This window comes from Canis lupus, chromosome 38, assembly GCF_048164855.1.
Source record: "Canis lupus baileyi chromosome 38, mCanLup2.hap1, whole genome shotgun sequence".
Taxonomy (NCBI): Eukaryota; Metazoa; Chordata; class Mammalia; order Carnivora; family Canidae; genus Canis; species Canis lupus.
In genome coordinates, this window is record NC_132875.1 from 18424280 (window position 1) to 18448625 (window position 24346).

The 24346-nt window shown below is 37.2% G+C and overlaps 1 long non-coding RNA gene across 2 annotated transcripts in view; it reads left to right on the top strand.

Annotated features, from left to right (window-relative positions):
• The window catches only part of LOC140626975 (uncharacterized), a 138386-nt gene that overhangs the window by 102298 nt on the left and 11742 nt on the right, over positions 1-24346 (top strand). For both annotated transcript variants that reach the window (XR_012025934.1, XR_012025933.1), the window contains exon 6: positions 8182-8302. This is a non-coding gene — a long non-coding RNA (uncharacterized lncRNA). The remainder of the gene's footprint in view (positions 1-8181; positions 8303-24346) is intronic.

Below are 24346 nucleotides of genomic sequence, written 5' to 3' on the forward strand. Positions count from 1 at the left end.
CTCCCTCTCTCTCTCTGTGTCTTTCAGTAATAAGTAAATAAAATCTTAAAAAAAAGGTGGACCTTTGACATCCCATATCTACCTCAAGAGTAGTTTAATATGTTGAGTCCTAAGTCCTATGCCAGTGTCACAGGTATCCAATGATTGCATCTTTGTTGGATGTAGAGATCTTTGCTTCTTATTGTCTTTTTCTGATAGTTACCAATTCAGTGCGCTGAAAGCTACAGTTTGCAATATATATTTTCTTCCTGTGTGGGGTCTTTGTATATTAGAAACAGTTCAACCTAGAATGCATCAGACCATGGTTAGTACCTAATACTTTCTGATTTACTGATTTCTCAAGGGTATAGCTATGAATTTTAAGTGAAGTATAATGGAGTAAAATTCTCTGGTTGTCTGAAAAATCAGTATGTGTGGGTAAAAGATATAATACCAAACCTAGGTGTGAGGTTCGAGTGTGTATTTGGAGTCATGTCGTTATACCGTAGAGCATGCATTAGAGTCAGCTTACAACTGCAATTCTCCTTCTAGCTTCCAAGGTTTTATAATTAGTAGGTAGTCTTGGGGTATTGCAACAACAGGTGTGCTTTCATTCTTTTCTAAAAGGATTATTGAAATACTGAATCTTCTTTTTGAATTTTTAAATGCATTTTACTAATGCATTTACTTTATGCATTACCATTTTACTCAATTCCTAACCAAGCTTAGTTGAAAACTGGTACTTGGCCTTTCTCACTTCATTGCTATTCCTGTATGACTAGAAGATCAGTCTCTCCATATTTCCTTCTCTTCCCAGTCCAGTCTGCCTTGTGTACAGCTGCCAAGTTAATGTTCTTAAAGTTTCCCATGGCTTTAATTCAATGCATCCACCCCAGTATGGCATGGAAGGCTGCCATCATTTGATTTCAGCCTTTTCCATGTGATGCTTTTCTGTTGTATCCGTCTGTCCTCCTTTCTGTGTTCTGAACATTCTGGTTATCTACTACTGTGTCTTCTCTCATTGTTCTCTCTACCTGGAGTGCAATTCCTTTCTCTTTCTCCTATTACCAACTGTAAAAAAAAAAAAAAAAAAAAAAAACTTTTTAGTCTTCTAGGCCAGTCTTAGCAGAACCTACTCCCTGGGGTTGTTCCTAGTTTCTCTGTTGCACACAGACTATTTTCAACTTTGCTGTTCTATAATTCTCTGTTCTTGAGTGATTCTTGCTTTTCTGTATCTTGAGTTATCCCTTGTTGACTCCTATTTTCATCTAATGTCTCTATTACCTGTCTATCCTCTAACTGCCTGGTATCATTTTACAAGTAACTTGGTAGGTTGAAATTGGGACATTTGAAAAGTTTGACCAATTGTGACAATTAATTGCCATGTGTTTTTTTTCTTTTTTTAATTTAAATTTTGTTAGCTAACATACAGTGCAATATTGGTTTTTGGAGAATAATTCAATAATTTATCACTTCACAAGTGCCCTCTTTAATACCATGACCCAGCTAGCCCATCCTCCACCCACCTCCCTCCATCAACCCTCAGTTTGTTCTCTTAACATTAAGAGTCACGTGGTTTTACTAGCCATTTACCCCTTTTGCACTTCTGTGTACTCTGTGTAAAATGGAAGTGAAGGTGCAGCTTATCCATATACTCTTCAAGGGCATGTTTTTTTGCTCTTTGACAGACTTTCACCAAAATGTTAAAATGAATTCTCCCTTTTATACTTTATTAGCTACTGTTTGGTAAACTTTCTGCTTCCTAGGATGGATTTTTTAGAATTCTTCCATTTTCTTTTTGTTCCATTTTTCCTCTTGCCCTAAATTAGCATCACTGTAGCATAAGAACTTGTAAATCTCTTTTGGAATTTTCATCTAGTAAAGCTCATGGACCCTCCAAGATCTTATCTTAATTAGACATGGAAGAAAGGAGTTGAGTTATTAAATTTGAAACTTGACTTTTTATGTGAGAATTTGAATAAGTAATAGCATTAGACATATTCTTTCCCTAAAAAAAAAAAAAATCTTTCCCTGATTTCATATATGTAGAAACACTGTAGTGGAAATTTTATAAAAGGTTATCCTCCAGGTCCAGGAAGATGACCTGATACTCATGTGTTGCATACTTCCATCCCTATAGCACTGACAAAGTGCTCTCCACATTTTATAGTGTATGAAACTTTTCATGTTTTTTCCTTTATACTCCCTTCACTCAGCCTCTGAAGAGACTCTATTCATCATTTTTTCCTTTTTAGAAATTTCATGCTTTTTATACCTTTTCATAGTGTCCAGGTTATTTTTCTTCTTAGGTACCAGCCACGGACATTTTTCACCAATTTTCAGAGGTTCTCAATTATAATTTTCTGATTAAAAAATGATACAGCAAATGCTTTGATGTATAAATCTTGATGTATCCCCTCTGGTACCATTCCATTCCTTTGGTGGGTTTTAGAGCCTCCTTTTACCTTATGATTTGAGTGTTGGCTATGTGTATTGTCTTATCAAAATTCAAACTGATATCTGTTTAATCCCTAAATGGTGGATCTATAGTAACAAACAATACATGTTAATAATCATTTTCATTGTTTTGTTAGTGATGGAGGACTCAGCATCAGTGTTGAATGACTTTAGAAGACTTGATAAATTACATGGTTTCTAATTAGCCTCTATTAAGTGAATCCCTTTGATGGGAAGTGAGGATCGAGAAGAACAGCAGTGTTTGTTGTGCAGTGTTTTAAGTGATTCCTAAATGTTGTCTTAGTTCATGCCAGATGACATTTTTAAGATGATGGAAGCCAAATAGTTGAGATTTTTCTTTATAAACACTTGGAGAGAGTTTGATAAAAACATAAAACGAGGGGCACCTGGGTCGCTCAGTGATTGAGCATCTGCCTTTGGCTCAGATCATGATCCCGGGGTTCTGGGATTGAGTCCTGTGTCAGGCTCCCCATGGGGAGCCTGCTTCTCCCTCTGCCTGTGTCTCTGCCTCCTTCTCTCTCCCTCCCTCCCTCCCTCCCCCTGTGTCTCTCATGAATAAATAAATAAAATCTTAAAAAAAAAAAAAGTTCTCTGCTCAGTGGGGAGTCTGCTTCTCTCTCTGCCTCTGCCCTTTCCCCTTCTCTCTCTCAAATGAATAAATAAAATCTTAAAAAAAAGTCCCGGCTTCCCAGTCCATAAGGTCTATTTTTTGGTTCAACCCACTGTAGAACTTTGGACCATCTATCTTTCTATTCTCAGCTTTTGTTTTTCTACCTGATAATTTCCATACTTTTCTTTCAAGATAAGCTATTTGAATGTAATATTTTAGCTAGTATCTCTAGGTGGGATTCTAAAATCCCTTGGTAAAAGTTATAGGAGATGACCACCAGACAGCAGCTGTGGTCATAGGAGAGAAGGGTGGCCACAGTGACCAGTACCTGGCAAGGAGGAGAGAGGGTGATGGTGGTGGGGGAAACAAATACACAGATATCTCTCTTCCCCTCTTGTCTCCTGATAGTAAGTTATTGTTTCTAGGAATATACCTTTTTTTTCCTGTATTTCCAAATTTTTGGCAAATATTTATAGTATCATTTTTTCTGTAATCTTTTAGCATCTTTCTAATCTTTCTAATGTCCCCCTTTTATTTCTGATATTGTTTATTTGTACTTTTTTTCTAAAAGATTCTATGAACCTTATTCTTGATTTGAGTGATTAGCTCATTAAATCGGCCTTTTATAGGATATAAACAGTTAAGATTTTTAATTTCCTTGAATACTGCCTTATTTGCATCCCAAACATTTTGATATGTAGAATTTTGTCATTCTGCTTTACATTGTTTTCTAAATATCTGTCTTAGTCAAGTTGGGCTGCCATAAAAAAGTATTATAGACTGGTGACTTAACAGAAATTTTGTCACAGTTCTGGAGGCTGGAAGTCTGAGATAAAGGTGTTTAGCATGGTTGGTTTCTGGTGAGGGCTGCCCTCCTATTTGCAGAGGGCTGCTTTCTTACTCTATTTTCACCTGGCAGAGAGAGAACAAGCAAGTTCTCTGAGGTCCCTTCTAGGAATGGCCCCACCCTCATGACTTCATCTAAATTTATTTCCCAAAGGCTTCCAACTCCAAAATACATACATAGTCTTATGTACATGTATATATACACGTATGGTTTAAAATTTCATCAAGCTTATAAATTAAGTTGGTCATGTGTTTTTCCTATCTTTGATTTATCATTGTTGAGTGGCATGTGTTTAAATCTCCCATTATATAGGGTAATTTATCTATTTTTTTGTTCTGATTCTGTCAACTTTGCTTTCTATATCTCATGCTATGTTATTAGGTATGCATATATTTGGAATTGTAGCTTTCTGATTATTTGAGCAATTATCATTATACATGCATCTTTGGCATCTAGTAATGTTTATTTTAAGTGTATTTGGTATTTACTCAGCTACATCAGCTTACTTGGTTTACATTTCTAGTCTTTTTCCATTCTAGCAGCTTATTCTATTTGTCCTTCACTTTCCAATGTTTTCTTTCCTTTTTATTTTTTTACCATGTTTTGATTATTTTTCCTCATTCCATTTCTCCCCAGTCAGTAGTATTTATTTGCTCTTTTCCTGTTCTCAAAATATTTACCTTAGAAATCACTGCTCTTAATTATTAAAGTCAAACTTAAATCTGTATGTTTACGTTTATCTCCAAATGAAAGGCCTATATGACACTTTCATTCAGATCTCTGAATGAAAGTAATTAAATAGGTAAATAAATAAATAAATATACACATACATACATATATACATACTGCTTTGGTCCATTTTATTTCTATTTTGTTTTACTTTTAACCCCACTCATTAGGCATTGCTACTATTGTGTTTCTCAGACAATTTTGTCATGTAGATTTATCCACACATTTACTGTGTCCTTTCTCTTCATTCCTTATTCCACCTCTGACCCGATGTATAAAGTTTGTTATGTGCCCTCCTCCTTCCTGTGACAGATGTTTTAGAGAGTCTTTTGGTAAAGAAATTTTTCAGGGCAGTGTACTGAATTATGCTGCTTTTGCCCCTCGTAGCCTCCTTGTTTCTTGATAATATTTTGTTTTCTCTGTTAAACCAAAAATTTGGTTCTAAGCTTCTAGTGTGTGTGCACACATGCGCATTTTCTTCTTGCCAGGTTCTCTCTTTTTTTATATGCAATTTCCTTAAATGAATAATAGATAAATTGACATGGACTTCTAGAAAAACCTTCACATTAAACATTTCTCAATCTAAAATGTGTCACTATTGCACTTTTCCCTCCTTAATTTCTTGAGAGCATTTTGCTTATAATCAAATGATAAAATCCACACTGAGGTAATGTCTGAAGTGGTATAATAATCTATCATAGCATGTAAGAAAATAGGAAGTAATTTCAAAACATGTAGGTTTTAAAAAAATTTAGAGAGAAGCTATTTTGGTTTTTCAATACTTAGGAGCTAAGATTTTAAAATAAAGTTCTTTGGATGAGTTTTTGTGCAAAAGTCCTGTTAATGATTAAATAATGGCTAAACCAAAATCAATAAAAGCTAACAACAACCAATAATGAACAGGAATAACTGCTTGTAATTGAGATGTTATAACAGCTAAATTGCTGTTTCTGTACTCATCCTTATTCTTCAGACATTTGACAGAAATACTGTTGCAAACTGTAGGCCTCTTGAGTAGATGTGATGCTTGCTGACCCAGTGTTCTGGACTGTATTACAATGTAGGCAGATACTCTTAACAGTGAGGAGACTTATCTAGTCTGCCTATTTTTTTTTTTTTTTTTTTTTACCACCAGAATCATGTAATTCTGTTTCATTGCGTTCATATATCTAAATATACTAGTATGAAAATCACTTACTTGGTAACTGTGTAAAGACAACAAAACATGACTTGAGAATGTTATCATATACTTCATACTTCACTGAATGGCACACACCCACACACATGCACACGTGAAATCGGCAAACCTAAAATGATGTCTAACATGTTTCTGGCATTTTTAATATTTATTCACTAGAGAATTGGTGTTACTTTTGGCAAATATGTCTCAGGGAGATCACGTTATTCTGGTCCATATTCTCTTTTATCCTCATTCTGTATCAGCTTCTGCTGGTCCATATTCTCTTTTATCCTCATTCTGTTTCAGCTTCTGCTCTAGTTCAGAATATGGCTGTTTAATACCAGATATTTCTTAGTTCTCCACTATGATGGCTAAAACTAAATAGGAACACAATAGTGTTCTTTCTTTCTAAGTAGGTACTCTGCTAAATGGTGGCTCTGTTTTTCCTGGGTGGCTTATACCTCTTTCTGGATGGTGGTGATGGTGTTGATGGTAGCGATGGAGTAGTTTCTTTTTGCTTGGAGTGCTTCAGTCTGCCTCCCTGAACTCTCTTCTTATTCTGCCAATTACCTACCAGGTGTGTTTGGCTCTCAGTTAGTTGCTACTACATAAACCTAAAAGTTCTTCTCTTTCCTCTTCACCACCAAATAAGTGACTATGTCTTGGTAATTTCACATCTCAAGTACTTTTTAATTTATTCACTGCTATTTGTTCTCCCTATCATTGTTCTCAATGTTATTCTTTCCAGAACCCAGATGCCAGGAAATGGTCATTTCAGAGTAAGCTCTTCAAAATACAGTTCTGCCCTTCTCATTCCCTGGCTTACCCTTAGAACACCTTCTGAGAGGGCATATTAAAAAGCACACACTCATCACGACTCATCTCTGCTTATTTCTCTGGTCTTTTCTGTTTGTCCTGTCTTCACCAACCTTTGCATTTCATGCTGTAGTGCTCTTAAAGTGGTTTTCACCCTCTATCAAGCTGCCTTTAATCATATAGTGTTTTCTACTGAGAATGTCCTTCCTGTCCCTTTTTTATCTAATTTCTATTCATTTCTTTAGTCTGTTGCAGTATCTCCATCCCTATGAAACCTTCACCTGGAGGCTCTGGACTTCACACTGAGCTAAGTAGCCTGTGTGTTCCAGGAGCACGCAGCACTGCATGCATAATGTTGAAATGATCAACTTGTATGTCTTTCTCTCCCTGCACACAACCTGCTGTTCTGACACAAGGACTTTCTATTATTAATTTTTGTATATCCAGCCTTCCACATCGTATGTGCTCCAAAAATAGCTAAATATGTAATTTCTTACATATATCTAAAGTGAATCTTAAAGAAGACTCCCAATATCATCCAACAGGATCTTCAAATTTATTCACAGGATAACTTCAAAAGATGAAAATTTGCTCCCACTGAGGATATTAAATAGAATATGCTGTATATTTTGAAGGTAGTGCCAAAGGGCAATTTTCAAGAATTTTGTGTATGGATTGCATTGTTGAAATAAACCTAGTATCTCCCCCCAGATGACCAATTTAAAGAAGTAAACAACCATTTGGATGTATGTAAAGAAACATAACAATTTTATGTTTTATCATTCATCTTTTTTTTTTTTTTTTATATAGTTGTACCAACATCCAAATCTAAGGAAGTGTGATTTGGAGTCTCTGGTAATGTAGGGCTCCAATGGAATGAGGCCAAACAGGGAGAAGAGAGTAATTTAAATTATTTAAAAATCTGTGAATTATGATCATAATAAAAGCCATGAATTTCCCTGAGGTTGTCATCATTCTAACATCCGTTCTGTGTTTTGTCTTTTGTTCAGTCCTAGGTCTTTTCCTTCTGCATTTTGTCTTCTGTCCTTTTTTGCCCCTGGTGTGTGTGTGTGTGAGTGACTTTATCTCCAGGTGTGACATCCCCTACAGCATTCAGGAAGACAGGGTTGTATTTAAGAGAACAGACACAGCTGCAGCACCTTTATTAAACGAACACTAAAAACTAGTGAGAATGTAAATCATCCAACAAATTGTGCACCATTAATTCTTGATGCCAGTTCGAGGTAGGAGAATAAAAATCTTTACCTCCTACCAAGTGCACTGTGAAAATTCTAAAATTTATTTTGATAGATCTGTGTTGCAGTAAATCACACAGGACCAAAAACTCCTATAAATTAAACAAAAGAATTATAGAGGATGGACTTTAATGATAGTAGGAGATATACTTCGTTTTCTTTTACATTTAATGGGAGTACATAAATTTGCTGGTAAGATACCTGGTTCTCAATTATATAAAGAGAGGAAGCAAAAGATATTTGGCCAAAGTAAAGTTCTTAAAAATCTGTTTTCATGGACTTCTAGAAAGTCCTCGCTGGTGGGAGAAGATTCTGGTTGCTTCCTGAAGATGTGTGGGTTTCCAGTGCTATTCTGCAGCTGAATGCACATTGAAGCAACTGCCCTATTAAAGCCTTACTCCCTTGAGGTAAGACAAATACACACTTCGAGTTGGGATGACAAAGGAGTGTTTGAGGGTGTGTGTGTGTATGTGAATTTCTGTTTGTTTCTATGGGGACTGATGAGCTTGCCAAGGCTATTGTTATATGACACTAAGTGATTGGTGGAGGGAAGGAAAATAATTTAACTGGTTATTTTCTGTAGACCAAAGAGCTCTGATTTGTTTTTTCCTGAGCCTTTATCTAGTTGCATTGATTAGAGTTGTTAACCAAAGTTCTTGTACAAAATACTCATTGTGTATCATGGAATGTATAGCATCACAAGAGTGGGAACTAATGGGTTTCCTTATATAAAGAAAATTCCCAGGCTAGGCTTTGGCCATATAGACGCTCTTACTGACTTCGAGCCTGCTGGAGAGGTCCTGGTACCTCTGTTACCTTAAGCACAGACCTCCTCAATTAAACTTCCAGAGGATTTTTAATCTGTGTGGTGTTCAGTGCAGGGCTTTTAGTAAAAACTCTGCTCAAATGAGTAGTCTAAGATGGAAACAGACTAATTGCATCCCAAATTTAATTCTGCAATAAAAGGAAGTCACGTGTACAAATAAGAGGGAGCCTGACTGTTCTAGATCTCAGTTGTTCCCTGACAGAGAGGAGTGAAACAGGCCCTGTGACAGTTGATGAACACAATCATCTTATTTTAAATGTAGGATGATTATGAAACAAATTGTGCCTTACATGAATGGCTGTTCCCCCCCTCCCCCCACTGCAATACAATCTGGATGTTCTACCAAAATTTCTAAAGTTTATTTGGGGATTAAGTGCAACAGCAATGCAAACCTTAAGCCATAGTCTAGTGCCCAAAGAGACCATATTTTGTGTTGAAATAATACACAATAGGGAAATAAAGCTGAGTGAAGGGGATGAAATCCTTCTTTCAGAAAAGTAATCTTTAACTTATTAAAGTTTTCAGACTCCTAGGTTTTTGATGAGCTTATTTAAAATCTATGGGGGGAAAATTAGCAGCTTAAAATGCTGACAGCATTAAAAAAACAGCGAGAAACACTTGATTCCTCAAAGACTCCTTCCATCACCCCTCAAATAGTTTGATTTTCCTATTTATCTCCTTTGTATTTTGATAAAAAAGAAGGGAACCCTTTGAGAGGACAATTTTGAGGTCTTAATCCATACTTCTTTCCAGTTTATCTTTTACATTCAAAATAAACACCTTTAAAAGAATCCTTTTTGGTACTGGAGAGCTAAATGCTAAGCTTAGGTATCAGCAGCTAATTAGCTCCACATCTAGGGGGGATTGTCAATGAACTCCATCTCCTGAATATTTATTGAAGGATTTGTAAAGAATAAGCTATTTTCAGAAAACTGGAGCCTATTGAATATTTTTACCTCCAGTCAGTCGAGTGGGAGGAGGAATATGCATTGGCCCATCACAAACCTGCCTTATAGATTCAAACAGTCAAATCCAGTGTCTGCCCTTTAGCGAGAGCATGACATGTCAAGCTCATGTTAAATGCTGCTTTTCATTTAAACATCTTAATTGACTTCTCCTTTTGAAGAAATTTCACAATATGCTGTGGAAATCCTGTGCCAGTGCTAATGTTCTGAAACTCAATTTGGCTTTTGTCATCTTGTTTGCTGTTCTTGTGTGCTCTCTTGGCTGCTCAGAGAGTCTTGGGGAGCTCTCAAAATGGGTGAACTGTTACACGTAAGAATCTATGATTCCAGTGTTGTGGGACTATGTGGTCCACTACAGACCTTGTTATTGCATAGAGTTTCATTATACTGCCCTCCACCACCACCTCTGCCTTTGCCAAGGCCTCTGCCAGTATCTCCACAGCCTCCTGCACATAGATGCTGCTGCTTTGCCAACACAATTGCCAACCTGTGCCAGCACAACCATTCCTACCACTGCTGTCACAGCATTTCCTAATGCCAGCTGCCTTCTGTAGTGAGGTTGCCAATGCCATTCTCTCCTCAGACAGGGGGATGTCTCACCTTTAAAAAAGATTTTTTAAAAATGTCAACAGAAAGACACAAATCAAAATCAAAATGGAAACCAAACTAGAACATAATTGCTCCCTGGGGGTTCACATAGCCTTGTTAGCATCCTTCCTCTTTTCCTGATCTGGGAGCTGAGAACTCAGAGGATCTTGAGGTCTCAGATTTCTCATAATCTTTTTGGGCGACAGTCATGCTCTTTCACCAGGTTGGGGAAAATTAAGGGATGGGGTGAGTACAGAGAAGGGGGAGTCCCAGAGGCACAGCCAGTAATGCTTGGTGATTGTTTTTTTGGAAGAGAGGTGGGGAAATTTTAAACTCAAGCTCAAGTTTCTAACTTATGAAATTGAGATCTTAGCAATAATAAAAAACCAGAAAGAGGAGAAAATTAAACCTCTTAATTTCTTGTTCTCCATGGGATATAAGGGTAAATACATCTGTGAGGAAGCAGGAAATTCTTGGAGAGGCTATATTGATCTTACAGATCTTGGGAAAAATAGTGACAGCTATAACTGATTGGGCAACACTCTCAATTTAGGGAGGATAAAGTGATAAAATGTGAGGAGAAAAGTAGAGACTTAAATTTACGTGGAAGAAGGAAGAAACAAAAATGACAGGCAAAGTTGAGATAGTATTGCCACAAAAATTATTAGGGGAAGAGCATTTGAAGAGGAAAGGAATGATCAGATCATGTGTGGACATCTAGAATAATAGCTAGGATGAAAACTGTTTTTGATAATTAATGTCACAGAGTAACTTCATTAGAGTGGTGGTAACCAAATTGCTATTACATTGAAGATCCAAGTTGATAGACAAATAGAATTCACCCATGTGTATTTGGCAGTGCTTTTAAAATGTTTCAAAAAAAATTAAAATGTTTCATGGGATTTTTCCTCAAAGTTTTAAGGTTATAATCGCAAATTGTGCAAAGAAACAGGGAGAAAAATCTTCATTGTAGCATTGTTTACAGCAGAGGACAACTGGATACCTAGCTTAAGTAACCAATACCAGTGACTTGGGTAAATACTTCTACCGTCAAATAAAACAAGCTTTTTTTTTTTTAATTTTTATTTATTTATGATAGTCACACAGAGGGAGAGAGAGAGAGGCAGAGACATAGGCAGAGGGAGAAGCAGGCTCCATGCAATGGGAGCCCGACGTGGGATTCGATCCCAGGTCTCCAGGATCGCGCTCTGGGCCAAAGGCAGGCGCTAAACCGCTGCACCACCCAGGGATCCCAAAACAAGCATTTTTAATGGTGATAGGTTTCCTTTAATTGGCATGGAATGTCATTTGTCATGAATATTTGTCAGTGAAATATTTATAGTATATGATCAATTTTTACTAAAAATACATGTTTGTTAATACCTTTAAATAATCTTAGTTATTACTGAGTGGTAAGATAATCTAATTTTCTTTTTTAACTTGTAATTTTGCAATGTTTAAGTCAAAGTGGTTACTACTTTTGTAATAAAATGCGAATGGATGTGAGAAAAGAACTCGGAGGGAGATCAGTGACTTTAAATAAATTTGAGATGGAGAGGATTTGAGGGCTTGGGAATTGGGCATAGATCTAGTTAAGAAGAAAAAGGAAATGTGAGGTTAGAAATACAGAGATTGAGAGGAGTAACTTGATGAAGCGAGATTCTGAAAAAGATGCAAAGGACAAGGCTCAGACTAGATTTAATTCCATGAAGAAGGAAAAGTTCTTTTAAGGTAAAAGGAAAAAAAATCAAATATATAGAAATGTTTTTATTTTGACATAGATGAAATGTGAGATGGATTGTTGAAACACTTTAAGATGCCACATTAAGATGAGCTAACAGGAGGGAGAAATGGACAAATTCTGGAACATAGAATCTCAGTAGAGAAACAGTGAAGGAGGGAGGAATGTGAGCAGTGACAGTACGGCTGCAATTGGACAGACTGATCTTGCAGTGTAAAATTTTGTTTGAATCCCTTTATGTATAAATAGGGTTACAGTCAACCTTATATATATAAGAATATATATAATATATATATATATATATATATATATATATATATTCTTTCTATCTCTATCTCTATCTCTACTTATACCTATATCTATATATGCTTTAGAGTCCAGAAAGGTGAAGGAACACTTCAGTACTAATCATGAGTGATATTGAGCTGCTATTGATCCAAGCAGTGTTTGGGAATAAAAAAAAAAAAAATTGCTTAACAAAACTAGGTGAAAGCATAGATACTCAAGTACAGAAACTATCTGTGTCCTCACAAAACACATTTTTAAGAACATAAACACATCAGTCCTGATGGCAGATATTTTATTAGGCCACTGAATTCTTCAGATTTTCTGCAGCTTTAAAAATCAAATTTGCTTGACTGAGTTTTCTAGCCTTGCTTCCCACATACTTGCACTGTTTTTATTAGCTTGAAGTGGGGGGTGGCTTTGCCTTACAAATTTGGAAGGATTGATAGGAAGGCGTTTCTCCTGCCTCCCTTATGGGATTCAGGTTAGCAACTCACTTGAGGGCATTTTCAATATTTCTGAGTTTTGTGAGAAAAATTAAGCTGATTTAAATATATCGATAGGCGCGTAATCAGCTGTTGGTGCACATTTTCATTTCCTTTCAGTTTATAATGCACAGAATTTTCTTAGAAGAAGTGCTGTATTGTAGAAGAGCTAAGACTGGTAGTCTGAAGTCCATTCTGTGTTGTAAATGGAAAGGGGGCAGAGAAGGAAGCATAAAGATTAAAGAGAAGATGGAATGACTTTTTTCATCCTGTCAAATGACTGTTTATATTGGGCAATACTGCAGGCTTGTAGGTTCAGCTTGGAAGTTCTTCAAATCAGAGGAGCCATTTAATATATAATAGAGAACTGTACTGGCAAGTCATTTATAAAAATGAAAACATTTCATATCTGCTTTTTCACAGAACACGTTTCTCACTTCTGAGACATGGCTGTTTTTTGCTCAGATCATGGAAATAGGAACTAGTAGAGCTCCACATTCAATAAATTAAGGACGTTAGAAATGAGTTCAGTTTGTTTTGATACATACATTTGGTTATATGCATGCAATAAAAAATGTATTTGTATCTGACAGTCACTGATCCCTGATTACATATTCAGTTGATGAGATTATACGCTAATTAAAAAGTCTAATAAGGACTTCTAGTTCCTGGCAACCATTTTGGCCTGAAAAGACAAAACAACTTCTGACACATTGTGCTCCTTTATTTTAATCAAACCCTTTACTAAAGGTGTTTGAATAACAATTCTTGTTTTAAGTTAGGTCATTTGATACCCATGGTAAATTGACTTTCTCAAGGTCAGGAATGAATTTGAGTAACTAGAATAAAATAAGCAGTTCCTTTCAGGATGGCAGTATGTCTGTCATCACATCTTCTACTCCTTTCTCATAACTGCATTTTGTAGGACTTGGGCTTGTCTTAAGGGTAACAGTGAAAGAGGAGTAACCAGGAGGCACTCAGGTCCTACTGTATGTAAAGATGTTGACTACGAGGTTGAGAGAGGGTCTAGCTTCAGGGGGTCTTGCTTAAGCAAGTGTTTAGTTTCTCTGAAGTTCACTTCTTTTTCCTGTCTGTAAAACATGGTAATACAATAATTTCCTGTTAAGTTTTTTTGTCATTTTGTTTACTTCTCCCTTTCCCCAACACACCTCTTGTACATACACATATAAACACATAATAGGCTTTTGTTTTTTTTACTTTTTTTTTTTTAAGATTTTTAAAAAGGATTTTATGTATTTATTTGGAGAGAGAGAGCACAAGTAGGGAGAGAGGTAGAGGGAGAGAGAGAAGCAGACTCCCCACTGAGCAGAGTCCGAGGATGTGGAGCTCTCTGCTCTGGGATAATGACCGGATCCAAAGGCAGATGCTTAAATGACTGAGCCACCCAGGTGCCCCCTTTTTAAAGATTTTATTTGACAGAGAGTTCAAGCACAAGCAGGAGAAGAGGGAGAGGTAGGTTCTCTGCTGAGCAGGGAGCTGATGCAGGACTCAATCCCAAGACCCTGAGGTCATGACTTGAGCTGGAGGCAGACGCTTAACTGACTGAGCCACCCAGGAGCCCACACATAACCCTTTATAAGATATCATTAGGAAGAATAGTTGGTATAATTGTGAAATAGCTGCTACTAAATGGTGATGTCTTTGGTTGAGTGTCATTTTAAGGCATCAAGTGCATTTAATCTTAATGTTAAGACCACCAGACAACTTTTTCTCCCCATTAGAAAAGCTCTGTTGGTGGTGACTATGTAAATGCAAGCTCTGTGGTGAGCGCAATCGATTCTGAAAATATAATTCTTGTACTAAATGTTCTTCCAGCTTGTTTTATAAATTTACTTAGTTGGAATAGGAAAGCAACTTTTTTTTATTTTTTTATTTACAATGATCTCTCCCAACTCTGCATTTATGCTTGAAAAATACTTTTTTTGCTTGGAGAAAGAGCATCAAATATTATTTAATTAAAAGATTCATTCCTTCAACAACTGTGCAATATCCATTCTGTCAGGCACCTGTTAGACACTGAAATTTAAAATTTCAATGGTAAGTCACATGGGTAAATATGAAATGACTATGCCCTATGTTGTTAATAGCCATAATAGACCTGTGAAGGGGCTGTTTAAACTGAGTAGTATATTGAATGACTCAGTCTGAGGAGTTCGAGTAAGATTCATGGACGAGTTGACATTTGGTTAAATTAAAAAAAATGAGTAAAATTTAGTCAGAAGTAGTGTGGGAATCGTTTCCAAAAGAGTATGTTTTTTTTAAAAGGAGCATGATATATTCAGGAATGCCAAATAATTCTTTGTGATAGATGTATAGAAGGAAATGAGATTACTGAAATGGATGGGAGTAGTAGGGCTATGGGTATGAATTAAAATTTTAAATTAGCTAGCAATTGATAAGTTACCATATATTTAGGTTTAGTTTCTTGATTTCCCTGAAACCAGTAGACTTAAGTGTTTTTGGACTTTGATCTAGGACCCTACAAAAATAAAGATCTATGGACAATTGGATAGTACGTGTGCTTTGTTTATTTCATTTCGTCCTGGTTTGCAAGTTTGGGGCGTGGGGCTTCCATGTAGATATTGCCGTGAAGACTTACTAATTAGTTGGGTATATTTGGTATTCATATTCAGTTATATAAATCAGGCAACTAGGATGGGAATCCAGCTCTGCCACTTACTATGACCATCGGCTAATTATTCAAATTCTCTAAGAAGGCATATTGAATCAACTGATAATATTTTGCTTAGTTACTTAGACTTGCAGTATTCTTTACTTGAATCAATCTAGTGGCTTCCACAGGCTTATGAGAGCTAATGATGTTTACTGGTAGTTTGAAATTGGACACAGCGGGAATATTTACATTACAGAAATCATTAAATGCTATACATCGGGTATAAATACTTTATGAAAATAAGGCTGGTTTATATTCATACTATTGCATCCATCCTTGCATTGTTCTATAAATCAATGTGTAACTCTTACAAGCAATAAAAGAAGGCAAAAAAAAATTGACTCAAATTCTTTACTATGTTTATGGCAGTGTTGTAGCTTACAAGTACCAATTTGGATGTAACTTGAATTTTTCTTTATATGCCATGGATTTAAAAAAAATAGCTTTATTAAGGCAGAAGTTTTTTCCTAATATGCAGGGATTTGTGTGTTTCTGTGCTTTTTAAACCAGGGATTGTTCATTTTTATGCAAGACAAATTTGCTCTTTCTAGCTTTAATGAAGGGAGATTTTTTTTTAAAAAAAGGATAAACCAAGAAATTCAAGAATATCTATGTTCCAGAACACACGGTGATGTGGGACATGGGAATGCAGGCATAAATGACACTTGTAGATTTAATTTATACCTCACATCCTTGGAATTGGGAAGCTGTTCTTCCAATCTTGCTCCTTTTTTCAAAGGTTAGATTTTTCCAGTGTCTGCTTTTCTATTGATACCAGTACTATTCTTCCTTATTTCCTTGTTTGTTGGCTTTCTGTGCTTACTCATCAGAAGCCACATGACCCAGAATACTATTTGATTCTTCAGTATGCATGTCTCTGCTGTAAGTATCCCCCCTCTGTGTGTCTTAACTTTATTTGAATTTTTGTGAGAATGGCCTCAGTTCAGCTTGTGGCTGTGACCTCCTTGTGCCAGAGTTCCAGACCTGGTTCACTCTGTTGTGGCCACAAGAACAGGGGTCCTGTGATACTTGAATATCCAAGTTTCCACTTTGGGTGAAGCCTATCAGTGGGGGGCAGATTCTGGAGTAGGGACCATGGTTTAAGCAGATATCCCAGAATGTGTTTAGTAAAATTTTAGCTAAATGATATGGTCTTATTGGAATAATTGAAATCCTAATTTCTCCTCTCAGCACATGAATAGATGGATGTTACACATTTATTTCTATATTTAGCAACCTGTCCAAATACGAGAAGTTACTGATAAGGCTTTGCATTCTTTCCAACATAGCAGATTATTATATGACTTACGTGATTGTCATCACACATAGGAAATGTTTTCTTTTATTGTTTTCAAAATGCTTTTTATATTCTAGAATTACAAAGTGACCTAATTAACTGAAAAACTATATAATCAGCTCTTTAAAAATCCATAAAGGAAAACAATAAGCATAGTAACCCAAGAAATAATGAAGTATAAATTAATAATACAGAGCAGTGGGAAACATGCCTAATAAACATTATTAGTTCGAAAATAGAAATTTCATGTTCCCAGTACTAACACATAATTTTTCAAATAATACTTCTTTCTTGCTGATAGAGATCTAGTGTGGATTTATTTCTCTGCTGTGAAGTAAATGTGAAAAACTGCCAAAATGTTCTGAAGTTTTTCACCTCGGTTTTCATCACTGAGACTGTAAAAATATCATTTTCTTTTCCTAACGGAGCTGTTGAGGAAAAGTACCACAATATGGCCCCTTTTAGAAGACCACATTTCAGAAGGTTGGCCAGAGATGTTGGTGACTGGAGGCAAATATTTCAATAGACGAATTACATTTCTGTTGGTCTCATCAGTGCTTTACTTCAGACTAAATACCTTTTTAATCATTGGGTTTTTAAGGAAAGAAAGAAAAACACTCCAAACTATTGGAAATGATGTTGTTTGTGGATAAGGGAGGTCTTGGAGATAGCCGGCTTCTAGAACACCAGGGGCCAGGCTCAGCAGCAGAGAGCATGGGTGTGCCCTCTGCATAACCTTGAAAATGTGGAAGTGGACCAGCCCAAAGCAAAGCTCTGGCACAGGCTCATGCTCTTGCATGGTTTTGCTGGGGGCCCCATTACCTCTAATTGCATGCTTCCTGTGATCTTTGAAAGTTACTCCATTCCATTAGGAACAGATGAGTTTTTCACATGCAAGAGTTTCCTCCCTTCCCTCTGCAGGGAAACACAAAGTGATCATGATAGCATGTGACTTGCATGCTTTCCTGCTGAGAGAAGAGGTTTTTGAGCATGGCATTTAGGGAAAGAGGAGGGCAAAGTAGGATCAGATATGCCAGAAGGAGTGGTGAAGCAGATCTAATATTTCTCTAAGGGAATGTTTTCGTGTATTTTCCAGAGGTGGAGTTTAGCTTGGGTGACACAGGCGGTTGCCTCAAATGTTTGGCGCTCTCCTACTGCCACTGCCCAGGGAGAGCTGTGCCCCAGGGACTGATGGCAAGGCTCTTCATCTGGCTTGGGGCATCACGAGGAGAGAGGAATGTTCTGTACCCAGGGGCTGCTGATGTGAGTGGATAGGGAGTTTGAGCCCAAGAGACATTTCTTTTCATATTTGTTTCTCATTACCAGCTTTAAAGAAGTTACAGATCTATATATAAAAATCTTTGCTGAAAGCCCAGAATTGCTACCTCTGCGAAGAAACCGTGAAAGTGGGACTTAAGTGTTAGGGGGGAGGAGAGAGGAAGATGCTCAAAATTAAATTTTTCCTTTTCTTTTTTGCTCTTTGAGAAAAGGGAATAAATGAGAAGTGGCTTTCAATTTTTTTTTTTCCATCAGAAGTACTGAAAACATTAAGAATGCGTCAAAAACTGGGCTATAATCTTTATTTCTTTGCATTTCGAGTTAAAAGCATGATACCCAGGGCCTGTGATAAATAGGCACACATGGCAAAAGACCTTAGAATCTGTCAAATGTGGAATTAACCCCATAATATGGGTGAACTTTGTTGGGTGAGGTGTTGGGAGAATGCCGCCAGGCATTTTAGTGGCTGGTCCTTAACTTCAGGTAGAGTCAGAGAAAGCCTCCCTGAGTAAGTGGTGTTTCAGCTGAGAGGAGAGGGGTGGTTTCTTAGTGAGGTGAAAGAGAGTTCCAGTCAGAGGGAGCACATGTGCAATTCGGGAGCAAGGGAGCAAGTGCATTCAGAATCTTTGGCATTTAGCCCACTCAGGAAATAGTGTGTGTGTGTGTGGGGGGGGGGGGGGTAACAGAAGCTGGCTGAGGTCCCATTAAGAGGTTTGGATTTATCCTGAGGACAATGGAGAGCTTCTGAAGGGATTTCCTTAGGGATACAACAGGCCTGAATTTTTATTTAGAAAATCATTCTGACTGCTGTACGAGGAATGGCCTGGAATGAGTCTAAGAGGCTGTCACAGTGGCTGTGAGAGCAAAGAACAGGGGTCTGTGGCTGTGATGGAAATGAGGAGGCAGACAGATTAGAGAGGTATTTATAGACAGAATTCACAAGATTCAGTGCAGTCGGAGGTGGGGAAGAGGGGGACTTCTTCCAGAGTTTCTGACTGGCCCCAAACCTGCAGAGAGCAAATGATGTGTGTTGCAATCTTGTTGTTTGTATTACCTCTGCCTGCAATATTGTTTAGATCATTTTATACATTTATTTTTATTATAGAGCTTTAATGAATAATAACCTGGTGCTCTGTGGTACTTCCCATGTCTTCATATCTCACCTGTATCATCCCCACTGGTGGCCGGTTTAGAGATCCAGAAGCAGATCTAGAGAAGTCTTGAGTAACTTGATGAAGTTCATTTAACGGGTCATTGCTGGAGCTGGGGTTGAAGCTCAGGTCTCCTTGGTTACACAGATTTTTGCTCTTGGAACCACAGAAATGTACTCACAGCTGGTTACATGAGAGAATCCCTGACAGGTGTTGGTATTCATGGTACCCCTTGGCCCTGAGGGGTCGCCTTATGAGGGGGATACTGCTATGCTCTCCAATTTACAGAGAAGGCAAAATTGGCTCAAGGATGTAAAATTATCACCCGAGTTTCTACGGTGCAAGGAGACAGGAGTTGTGGTTCCTGGACTCCAGAACTTAATCTTTTACCAGTTACCTAACCTACCAACTTTAAAGTGCCCAGTGAAGGGAAGTCATGTTTCATGGCCAGTTAGAGCTGCGATTCTTCTCATTTTCATACCTGTAGGATCTAGCACAGTGCATCTTAGAGAAGGATATACGGTGTGATTTTTGTCCACAGATGATGGAAAGGGTGTGTGTGTGTGTTTGAGTGTATAAGGGTGTTCATTCTGGAGACATCGAGTAGAATTGGAGTTTCCTTCCAGAGGGTAATCTTTCTTCATTTTGTACTTAGGGAAATCTCTTAATAACTTCTATTTACTGATGACATTTAGTAAGTGTTTAGAAGGAATTTACTGATAAAACCAAATGCAGATACCCGAAGTAAATGTGAATATATTTAGCCCACAGGGAAATGAAACATTTCATGGAAATTCTAATTCTCTGAGTATGACTTGCTTGAATCTAGTAAGCCCGTCATTGTTTGACAGTGAATTGCTGGCAACACAACCATGGGCGTGGGGCTCGTGTGCTCCTCTAAACTATGTGCCTGATGCTCCTCGGGAGCCCTGACAAGGCTGGGGAGCTTGGTTTCTGACTCTGCATATCGTGCCAAGGACTTCCCTCAAAATCTGGCTTCTAGAATGGGAGAAAGGTGAGCTAGGAAATGAGTTAATGCAGAATATAGTTTCTACTTGTGCTCTAGCCTCCTCTAATTTGCTCACCTAGAAGAGTCTTCTCACCACTTTTTGGACTTTTATGAAATGATTGTTCTAGCCTGTGGTTCTGGCAAAGTGACCTTCTACAATTCCCAGTAAAAAACTTTGCAAGGTGCATTCATCCTTCCCGATGGACAGGAGTGGTTTACTAAATGGCACCTTAGTGCCTCATTTTCCAAAACACCTGCTTGTCAGCAAGAGAGATCAGGAGCAGAGATTTTCAACTGATCCTGTCCTGAACCCTGCTCCATTTCAACTTCATGGCCAGTGAATGTTGTCATGTCCTACTATTGATGCCAGTGAAGTAGGATATTGATGTAGATCTCTGAAATCACGAGAAAAAGCATGCAGTTGAATTAGTTTATGGGCAGACACTACCAGTAGGAATCATGGCAGAGATGTCTGGAAGGATTAAAAACTGTGGCCCTGACCCAGCAGAGTGATAAAGTGGTCAGAGTTTTATAGGGAGTGATTTGGGAAGGTGAGGAGAAGTTTTTTGTCTGCTGCCTGCATTTTGTTCCCAACAACATCAGGGGATGATACGTGCTATCCTTATGTGCTATAGACATTAACGGGGAAATGACCTATTACTCTATGACAAAAATGCTCTTGCAGTGTTATAATCTGATGGTCTCCTGTTAAGCTTTTGATTTTTGAGCTACTGGCATCCAAACTGCAGGGTTTCTTGCCTATGTAACTTAAAATAGTTTGCAAAAAGATAATGGCCTGGGAAAAGGGGCATAGGATGAAAAGTAGATCCTAAGCAGTCAATTCTTCTATGACTTTCAGTTTCTAGAATTCCCAAAAGCAATTTATATAATAGAAAGAATGGAGTCATGTGTCATTTTGGCATAGGTTTTGACAACAACATGATTTGTAAAAACAGACCATGACCTGGGCCTAACCTAAACTACAAATTCTTTGTAAGAACACATTCTCAAACACACACACTGACTCTCTCTCTCTCTCTCACACACACACACACTTGCACACTCTTTCTCCTTCTGCTCATAGTACTCCGAATACATCTCTACATACAGTTCTTTCCTTGTATGGCTATAAACTGAAACTGTATACTAACGTAGATTAAAAACTTGCTGTTACATTCAGATGATTGCTTTTATTTCTGAATCTTACCACAGGATCTATTTCTTTATGCGGTTTTCTCTTAGTCAGATACTTGGGTACTTTAAAGCTGTCTTTTTTTTTTTTTTTTTTAGATTTTATTTATTTGTTCATGAGATACACAGAGAGGCAGAGACATAGGCAGAGGGAGAAGCAGGCTCCCTGTGGGGAGTCCGATGCAGGACTCCATCCCAGGACCCCAGGATCATGATGTGAGTCAGAGGCAGACGCTCAGCCACTGAGCCACTGAGATGCCCAAGTCTGTCTTTCATTTCAGTCTGTGACTCCCTCTCTCTTATCTGTAGATCTGTCATGAGACTCTTCCCTTATGTTTCTCTCTTTTTTGTCATATATTCATAATGCGCTATATCTGGCACACACATAGGCCCCCATGAGTGAACAGCAGCAGTCACACTGCTGATAGAAGCTCTAGTAATGGAACGTGCTAGATCTACATAGGATGGTAATGACCAAGTTAGCACTCTTTGGCCCTTAACGATGAGAAGCAAGAATCAGCACTAACTCCTCTGCCATGTCTCATTAGTTTTCCCATTCTTTCCCTGGTCATCGTTTTGTTTTCTCTTACTCCCATGTTGGGGAAGCAGATTATCAACCCCTTCAGGGAGCCCATAGGAAATCATTCCAGATAGGAACTAGGAATGCCTTCACTGCCTCTTTCATTTTAGCACAAATGAAAGGGATGTAGGATGAACATTTGAAAGGAAAGAACATTTAAATGTCAATATATTTTCCATCTCCTTTTGATTATCCCCCTCCTTTCTCCTTCTCCATCTGTCTTTAACACATAAACAGGCATGCTCATTTAAAGTGTTATTTCAATCTAGAGGTACTTTTTAGGAATATAGAAAATTGCTGAAGGAAGAGAAAAACATTAGCAAACCCACATTCTGATTAACGTTGCAAATGATAGGAGTTGCTCTTCTTTTGAAAGTGGAAGTGAGACTCTCAAGTGTGAACCAGAGTAAGATGCTCATATGATCCTCTTAATTCCTTCTCTTTGAGGGAGAGAATATCAGAAGAAAAAGGGGAAATTATGGAAGTAAATATGGTAGCATATAAAATCTACACCTGCCAAATATTCAAATCTTAACTGTTCATCAACTTAATAACTTATGCATCCTAAAGGAAGCAGCAAAACTTAGTCTGAATGTGTGCAGAGTGTTAGCCTAACTTTGTACAACATATAAGAAAATATTTTCATGCATGTATATACCAGTTTTTGACTCTTTGAAGTTACTGATACTCAGAATTTTTAAATGTCATAAAAACAGACTTGTTTGATTATCAGTATCCACAACCTAACACAATGTGTATAAATTTGAAAAAAAAATACTACACAGGCATATTCTAATACATTGATAGATATTGTTTCTTACAGAATAATTCCATATATAATAGGATATTTTCAAGTCTGTTTTTTAATTTTCATTGGGAGATTTTTTTTCTACTAAATTTTCCACAGGCTTTAGTAATTCAAGTTTGGACTTAAATCTGGGAAAGAAATGCTCTAGCTTTTTCAGGGATTGCAGGAATTATTTCTGAGGCACATGATAGTTATGATTTGTGAGTTACATGCTAAAGGTCAATGAGAGTTTACTTTAACAGAATGAATCTAGCCAAAATCTTGAGTACCATCATCAACAGCGATATCTTTTTTTTTTCCACGTAAAATTTGACTTTTATATTGTTGTGCTGAGCTTTCTGAATACAGGGATTACATATACACTAGGAAAGAAAACTGAATATCCTAATTGCCCTGAATGTGCAATAAGCATCAACTACGGAGAGAAAAAACATGAATCAAGCATTAAGCCATTAAACTGTATCTAATAGGCATTTATTCAATGGGCCTTATGAATGCGAGTCGTGCCCCATTTAAAATCTAACCGAAATGATTGCACATTTCATTAGTGGAGATAATTACCAATTTGTTCCTTCCCAAAAAATCATGTATGTATGAAAAACACTGTTAAAAGGTAAACAGTATTACCTTCAGAATACAGAATAAAGATAGCTTATTTAAGTCGGGTGAATAGAGTAATAGATTCTTTCCCCCTTTTTCTTTTATTATTTTTGTGTTAGAATGGAGACTTCAGAAAAAAATGCCAATTTTATCTAAGAACTTAGTGTATGGTGATTCATTCTTTATCATTTTCCGATGAGTTCAATATCCATTTCTTATTATTAAAAACAAAACTCATACTTAAAAATACTCAAACGATTGTAATATGAACTTTCTTCATTTTCGCAAGTATGTCTTCTATCTCTAAATATCTGGGTAATAAGGAGAAGGACCAGTGTTCTTGGTAAAGTTCTGCAACCAGCTAGCTGTGTGACTTCAAATAACTGAACCCTTTGGGGTTTGGTGACTTTTTCTGTAAAATAAGAGGGCCCAAATAGAGGATTTCTAGACTCTTTCATCCTAATATCATTCCATTGTAAAAACACTAATTCCACACTCAAGCACATATCAGACATATTCACAGCTTGGTATTTTCTTGTATGAAGGGCTATATATTGATTTCCAAAATAGATGACACATTATTATTATTATTATTATTATTATTATTATTATAATGGGGGTTTGCATTAATTTGCATATTATTCCATTTGGCTTTTTTGAGGGCTTAATGTGATTATTTCCTTCCCAAATTGTAATAATGAACTGACATTTATTAAGTGCCTTTTATATGCCAGGCATAGTGCTGTGTTTCAAGGTACAATGCTGAGCAGTACTGATTGTGAATCATCCCTCATACTGCTCAGACTCCAGTGAGGAGACAAGTGTTAATCACGTATAACCCCATCATTAAGCCCTACAGTGGCTGGAAAAATCTGCTCATTTAGTCCATTACCAGAAGCCTCAAAAACAAAAATATACAACAAATAGTTAAAAAAAAAAAAAACATTTTTGC